Here is an 8,762-nt window from a genome sequence, read left to right as displayed (position 1 = left end):
CGGGGTGAACAGGCAGTGGCTCGGGTGGTTGATGTCCTTGATGATCTTTATGGCCTTCCTGTAACATCGGGTGGTGTAGGTGTCCTGGAGGGCAGGTAGTTTGCCCCCGGTGATGCGTTGTGCAGACGGGGTTGAGGTCAGGGCTCTGTGCAGCCCAGTCAAGATCTTCCACACCAATCTCAACAACCCATTTCTGTATGGACCTTGCTTTGTGCATGGGGGAATTGTCACGCTGAAATAGGAAAGGGCCTTCTCCAAACTGTTGCCACAAAATCGTCTAGAAAGTCATTGTATGCTGTAGTGTTAAGATTTCCCTTCACTGGAACTAAGGGGCCCCAGACCTTTATTCCTCATCCACCAAACTTTACAGTTGGCACTATGCTCCCGGACCAACAGTTATTGTGCTGACGTTGCTTCCAGAGGCAGTTTGGAACTCGGTAGTGAGTGTTGCAACCAAGGACAAACTATTTTTACGTGCTTCAGCACACGGCAGTCCCGTTTTATGAGCTTGTGTGGCCTTCCACTTTGTGGCTAAGCTGTTGTTGCTCCAAGATGTTTCCACTGAACAGTAACAGCACTTATGGCTCACATCAACACCATTATCCCAGAAACCCTATACTCAATCTAATTTGCATACCGCACCAACAGATCCACAGATGATGCAATCTCTATTGCACTCCACACTGCCCTTTCCCACCTGGACTAAAGGAACACCTATGTGAGAATGCTATTCATTGACTACAGCTCAGCGTTCAACACCATAATGCCCTCAAAGATCATCACTAAGCTAAGAACCCTGGGACTAAACACCTCCCTCTGCAACTAGATCTTGGACTTCCTGACGGGCCTCCCACATGTGGTAAGGGTAGGTAACAACACATCCGCCACGCTGATCCTCAACACGGGGGCCTCTCAGGGGTGTGTGCTCAGACCCCTCCTGTACCCCCTGTTCACTCATGACTGCACGGCCAGGCACGACTCCAACACAATCATTAAGTTTGCTGATGACACAACAGTGGTAGGCCTGATCACCACCACCGATGAGACAGCCTATAGGGAGCAGGCCAGAGACCTGACTGTGTGGTGCCAGGACAACAACCTCTCCCTCAACGTGATCAAGACAAAGGAGATGATTGTGAACTACAGGAAAAGGAGGACTGAGCAGGAGACTTGACATGGGTCCTCAGATCCTCAAAATGTTTTACAACTGCACCATCAAGAGCCTCCTGACGGGTTGCATCACTACCTGGTATGGCAACTGCTAGGCCTCCTACTGCAAGGCACTACAGAGGGTAGTGCGTACAGCCCAGTACATCACCGGGGCCAAGCTTCCTGCCACCCAGGAAATCTATTTCAGGCAGTGTCAGAGGAAGGCCCTAAAAATTGTCAAAGACTCCAGCCACGCTAGTCATAGACTGTTCTCTCTGCTACCGCATGGCAAGCGGTACCGGAATGCCAAGTCTAGGTCCAAGAGGCTTAGAAACAGCTTTTACCCCCAAGCTGTAAGACTCCTGAACAACGAATCAAATGGCTACCCAGACTATTTGCATTGCCATTCTATGCTGCTGCTACTCTCTATTATTATTTATGCATAGTCACTTTAATAACTCGACCTACATGTACATATTACCTCAATTACCTCGACACTGGTTCCCCCGCACATTGACTCTGTACTGGTACCCCCTCTATATAGACTCGCTATTGTTATTTACTGCTGCACTTTAATTATTTGTTATTCTTATATCATGCTTTTTTGGGGGTCTTTTCTTAAAACTGCATTGTTGGTTAATTAAGGGCTTGTAAGTAAGCATTTCACTGTAAGGTCTACAGCTGTTGTATTCGGCGCATGTGACAAATACAATTGGATTTGATTTGACTTACAGTTGACCCGGGCCAGCTCTAGCAGGACAGAAATTTGACAAACTGACTTATTGGAAAGGTGGCATTCTATGACAGTGCCACGTTGAAAGTCACTGAGCTCTTCAGTAAAGCCATTCTACTGCCAATGTTTGTTTATGGAGATTGCATGGCTGTGTGCTTGATTTTATACACCTGTTGAGGTGTTGCTGGAATAGCCAAATCTACTCATTTGAAGGGTTGTCCACATACTTTTGTATATATAGTGTATTTTTATAGCAAGAGGGTCAACCAGAGACGGAAAAGGAATGCGAGACACCCCACTCCTGAATGCACTGGTGTCTATGGGAGTGTCACCCCTTATACAGACCGGAACTGACCATTTTTTAAATTGGTAAATGGCCTAAGTGAACTATCTTTATATATCCACCATCTTTTGGTAAACTATTACATGATTTCTGTCTGTCGGAAAGTAGTTTAAATTTTTGTTTTTTAGTCAAATTTCAGCTTGAATGTTGGCTGCATGTATGGAGAATACTGTAGCCAATGGCAACAGTGCAACTTACTTTGTGGGTTTCAAACCCGAGTCTTCCAGCCAGCCCTAGGCAAACTCGCTAACCACTGCTCCAATACTATGATTCACTTGGGGAAGATCCATAAACAAGGGTTGTTACTCAATATACACTGCTCAAAAAAATAAAGGGAACACTAAAATAACACATCCTAGATCTGAATGAATAAAATATTCTTATGGAATACTTTTGTCTTTACATAGTTGAATGTGCTGACAACAAAATCACACAAAAATTATCAATGGAAATCAAATTTATCAACCCATGGAGGTCTGGATTTGGAGTCACACTCAAAATTAAAGTGGAAAACCACACTACAGGCTGATCCAACTTTGATGTAATGTCCTTAAAACAAGTCAAAATGAGTCTCAGTAGTGTGTGTGGCCTCCACGTGCCTGTATGACCATCCCTACAACGCCTGGGCATGCTCCTGATGAGGTAGCGGATGGTTTCCTGAGGGATCTCCTCCCAGACCTGGACTAAAGCATCCGCCAACTCCTGGACAGTCTGTGGTGCAACGTGGCGTTGGTGGATGGAGCGAGACATGATGTCCCAGATGTGCTCAATTGGATTCAGGTCTGGGGAACGGGCGGGCCAGTCCATAGCATCAATGCCTTCCTCTTGCAGGAACTGCTGACACACTCCAGCCACATGAGGTCTAGCATTGTCTTGCATTAGGAGGAACCCAGGGCCAACTGCACCAGCATATGGTCTCACAAGGGGTCTGAGGATCTCATCTCGGTACCTAATGGCAGTCAGGCTACCTCTGGCGAGCACATGGAGGGCTGTGTGGCCCCCCAAAGAAATTCCACCCCACACCATGACTGACCCACTGCCAAACCGGTCATGCTGGAGGATGTTGCAGGCAGCAGAACGTTCTCCACGGCGTCTCCAGACTGTCACGTCTGTCATATGTGCTCAGTGTGAACCTGCTTTCATCTGTGAAGAGCACAGGGCGCCAGTGGCGAATTTGCCAATCTTGGTGTTCTCTGGCAAATGCCAAACGTCCTGCACGGTATTGGGCTGTAAGCACAACCCCCACCTGTGGACATCGGGCCCTCATACCAGCCTCATGGAGTCTGTTTCTGATCGTTTGAGCAGACACATGCACATTTGTGGCCTGCTGGAGGTCATTTTGCAGGGCTCTGGCAGTGCTCCTCCTGCTCCTCCTTGCACAAAGGCGGAGGTAGCGGTCCTGCTGCTGGGTTGTTGCCCTCCTACAGCCTCCTCCACGTCTTCTGATGTACTGGCCTGTCTCCTGGTAGCGCCTCCATGCTCTGGACACTATGCTGATAGACACAGCAAACCTTCTTGCCACAGCTCGCATTGTGCCATCCTGGATGAGCTGCACTACCTGAGCCACTTGTGTGGGTTGTAGACTCCGTCTCATGCTACGACTAGAGTGAAAGCACCGCCAGCATTCAAAAGTGACCAAAACATCAGCTAGGAAGCATAGGAACTGAGAAGTGGTCTGTGGTCCCCACCTGCAGATCCACTCCTTTATTGGGGGTGTCTTGCTAATTGCCTAAAATTTCCACCTGTTGTCTATTCCATTTGCACAACAGCATGTGAAATTTATTGTCGATCAGTGTTGCTTCCTAAGTGGACAGTTTGATTTCACAGAAGTGTGATTGACTTGGAGTTACATTGTGTTGTTTAAGTGTTCCCACCCGGCACAGCCAGAATCTCCACCCGGCACAGCCAGAAGAGGACTGGCCACCCCACATAGCCTGGTTCCTCTCTAGGTTTCTTCCTAGGTTTTGGCCTTTCTAGGGAGTTTTTCCTAGCCACCGTGCTTCTACACCTGCATTGCTTGCTGTTTGGGGTTTTAGGCTGGGTTTCTGTACAGCACTTTGAGATATCAGCTGATGTACGAAGGGCTATATAAATAAATTTGATTTGATTTGATTTGATTCCCTTTATGTTTTTGAGCAGTATACTATGCCCTCCCTTTCAGGAGAGCATGTCCCTACCAGGACCCTCAAATACGCACCTTTCCAATGGTCTCAAGGGCACCATCCCACTTTTGACGTAGCAAATGGCAGCAGTGCTAGCTCTCTTGTGGATCTTGAAGCCTGGGGTGCATTCAGTTTATTCAATGATTTACTACATTTCGTGACATGTACTGAACGACATGTTTTCTCACAACTGTGTGCATCTAACCCATTCATAGACACTGACTACCTTTTTAAGCCTATTGACGATAGTATCTTCTGGCCCAGGGGAGTTTTGTTCAGTGCCCCGACGCTTGCTTTAAAAATTAACATGCACCGCTTGTATTTTTTAGTTAACCTTTACTTAACTAAGCAAGTAATTTAAGAACAAATTCTTATTTACAATGACAGCCTACCCCGGGGAACACTGGACCAATTGTGCACCACCCTATGGGACTCCCAATCACAGCCAGATGTGATATAGCCTGGATTCAAACAAGGGACTGTAGTGACACCTCTAGCACTGAGATGCAGGGCCTTAGACCACTGCACCACTCAGGAGCCCTCAGGGTTTTGAAAACAATAAGGAATGTATCTTTCATAACAGCAAGAAATAAAAAAATTTTTTAACAAAAGGTTGAATTACTATACTTTTATATTAGTGTTACCACAAGGCGACATGTCCATGTTACAGCGCTTGTTTGCAGAAAACAGACTGAAATTATTTTGATGAGATACAAAAGTAGAAGGCTTTATGTTTCTAGAACCGTACCTCAATTGAGAATCGACTCACATTTAGATGGAGTATTTGGCTGCCAGTGCCAATTTGCTTCTAAACAGAACATGTAAGTTCCTTGGACTATAAGGAGTAACATTAGGATCCTTTAGTCCATTATTGGGCTAGTGCAAAACATTCTTAAAGAGTTTTCAAAGTATGTTTGCTTGGTGAGTATAGTGGGGTATGACCTGATCGATATGGGTGTGACCATTTTAAATAGTAAAACTGGTGCAGCAGCACTCCACACACAATTACTTTCTAAGCCACCGTAATCATAACCATAGACATTCTGTACCAGTCAAAAGTTTGGACAAACCTACACATTCAAGTTTTTTATTTATTTATTTTTTACTGTTTTCTACATGTAGGAACCAAAGAAAATAACAACCTATCCCTCAACGTAACCAAGACTAAGGAGATGATTGTGGACTACAGGAAAAGGAGGACCGAGCAAGCCCCCATTTTCATCGAAGGGGCTGTAGTGGAGCAGGTTGAGAGCTTCAAGTTCCTTGGTGTCCACATCACCAACAAACTACAATGGTCTAAACACACCAAGACAGTCGTGAAGAGGGCACGACAAAGCCTATTCCCCCTCAGGAAACTACAAGACTTGGCATGGGTCCTGAGATCCTCAAAAGGTTCTACAGCTGCAACATCGAGAACTGGTTGCATCACTGCCTATTACGGCAATTGATCGGCCTCCGACCGCAAGGCACTACAGAGGGTAGTGCATATGGCCCAGTACATCACAGCTGCCTGCCATCCAGGACCTCTACACCAGGGGTGTCAGAGGAAGGCCCTAAAAACCCCAGCCACCCCAGTCATAGACTGTTCTCTCTACTACCGCATGGCAAGCGGTACCAGAGTGCCAAGTCTCGGACAAAAAGGCTTCTCAACAGTTTTTATCCCCAAGCCATAAGACTCCTGAACAGGTAATCAAATGGCTACCCAGACTATTTGCACTGTGTGCCCCCCAGACCCTCTTTTATGCTGCTGCTACTCTCTGTTTATCATATATGCATAGTCACTTTAACTATACATTGATGTACATACTACCTCAATTGGCCCGACCAACCAGTGCTCCCTCACATTGGATAACCTGGCTATCTGAATTGTGTCCCACCAACCCCTCCTTTACACTACTGCTACTCTCTGTTCATCATATTTGCATAGTCACTTTAACCATATCTACATGTACATACTACCTAAGTCAGCCCGACTCACCGGTGTCTGTATGTAGCCTCGCTACTTTTATAGCCTCGCTACTCTATATAGCCTCGCTACTGTATTTTTCACTGTCTTTTTACTGTTGTTTTTAATTCTTTACTTACCTATTGTCACCTAATACCTTTTTTTGCACAATTGGTTAGAGCTTGTATGTAAGCATTTCACTGTAAGGTCTACACCTGTTGTATTCAGTGCATGTAGCCACCCTTTGCCTTGATGACAGCTTTACACACTTTTGGCATTCTCTCAACCAGCTTCACCTGGAATGCTTTTCCAACAATCTTGAAGGAGTTCCCACATATACTGAGCATTTGTTGGCTGCTTTTCCTTCACTCTGCAGTCCAACTCATCCCAAAACATCACAATTGGGTTGAGGTCGGGTGATTGTGGAGGCCAGGGCATCTGATACAGCACTCCATCATTCTCCTTCTTGGTCAAATTGCCCTTACACAGCCTGGAGGTGTGTTGGGTCATTGTCCTGTTGAAAAACAAATGATAGTCCCACTAAGCGCAAACCAGATGGGATGGTGGATCACTGCAGAATGCTGTTGTAGCCATGCTGGTTAAGTGTGCCTGGAATTCTAAATAAATCACAGACAGTGTCACCAGCAAAGCACCATCACACCTCCACCTTCATGCTAATGTCCATTGCATGTGTTTCTTGGACCAAGCAAGTCCCTTCTTATTATTGGTGCCCTTTAGTATTGATTTCTTTGCAGAAATCTGACTATCAAGAGAGCCAGTTTCATCATAGTGCTTGATGGTTTTTGCGACTGCAATTGTAGAAACTTTCAAAGTTCTTGAAATTTTCAGCTTTGACAGACCTTCATGTCTTAAAGTAATGATGAACTGTCATTTCTCTTTGCTTATTTGAGCTGTTCTTGCCATAATATGGACTTGGTCTTTTACCAAATAGGGCTATCTTCTGTATACCACCCCTACCATATCACAACACAACTGGGTGGCTAAAACTCATTAAGAAGGAAAGAAATTGAAACAAATGAACTTTTAACAAGGCACACCTGTTAATTGAAATGCATTCCAGGTTACTACCTAATGCAGCTGGTTGAGAGAATGCCAAGAGTGTGCAAAGTTGTTATCAAGGCAAAGGGTGGCTACTTTGAAGAATGTAAAATATATTTAGATTTGTTTAACACTTTTTGATCACTACATGTGTAGTGTGTGTTATTTCATAGTTTTGATGTCTTCACTATTATTCTACAATGTAGAAAATAGTAAATATAAAGAAAAACCCTGGAATGAGTAGGTGTGTCCAAACTTTTGACTAGTACTGTAAATCATTCTTCAATTGGTCATTCAGATCTATTACTGGTGCACATTGTGCCTTCAAGGAACGTGATCCTGGTCTCCCAACCCATGGGCAAACTCAGGGGTTGAGTTGCCCAACAAGATGTGCTGGCGTTGCATTGCATCAACCATTGGTTAAGTGCTATGTCATCAACTGTACAGTCGGGCATCAGATTGCTATATCATATGATGTGGTTAGCTGATTTGTTAAATACCTATTCAGGCATTGTAAGATATGGCATTCGTTTACAATGTAGTCCGATCGGAACTCAACCACAAACCACCGCTCCAATAGGGTAGATCTTAACGACCATTCCCAGGCAGCAGTTATTACAATACAATTAATCAATTTCTTATCTCATGATGCCACCCAAATTAGGCAAACAATATATGATTTTGGTGATGTGCCAAAGTGTACCCCTTTCTGTCGAATTAAGTAATTTCTGCAAAATATAGCTATGTCCATTAAAAGAACCACTTTTGTCAACAACAAAAAAACCTGTGGCAAAAGTTTGATGTTGCCTCATTAATCAGTGTCAGTGAAACTGTCACTAAATTATTTGGACATGATCTGCATCAGATTACTAAAAATAATCAAACCTAATCAAAGAAATCTATTTATTTTACATGTGAGAGATACAAATGATCCCTATACCGAACTATAGAATAGAAATACTGTTACTTCCCCACCAATAAGCAGTTAGATTTCAGGAATATGTCCTGGGATAACACTGTTCTGGGCTTTTGGCACTACCACAGTTGATCAAACAGAGGTCCAACTCCAATCATCATCTCATTGATTTATGCATAAAAAGAGTGAAGTGGAACCAAAGCCCTTTCACCAAGATGGATGTTTTTTCCCATATAAATAAATAATCAAATGTACCATTGCCTACAACTAGCTGCTACACTGCCATCAATCTCACTTTCACCTCTCAACTTCTCAAACCATAGAGATCAAATTATATATCTGACTGTGGTTCAACGTTCTGACAGTCAAAACTAAATTGAAATTGAAAGATTTATTGATGCAATTTTTTCAGTATTCAAGATGTCTTTAACATGAATTGAGCTGTTTCTTTTATG

The sequence above is a fragment of the Oncorhynchus tshawytscha genome, linkage group LG04 (genome assembly GCF_018296145.1).
Source record: "Oncorhynchus tshawytscha isolate Ot180627B linkage group LG04, Otsh_v2.0, whole genome shotgun sequence".
NCBI classification, from domain to species: Eukaryota; Metazoa; Chordata; class Actinopteri; order Salmoniformes; family Salmonidae; genus Oncorhynchus; species Oncorhynchus tshawytscha.
Note: the sequence above shows the minus strand (reverse complement) of the source record.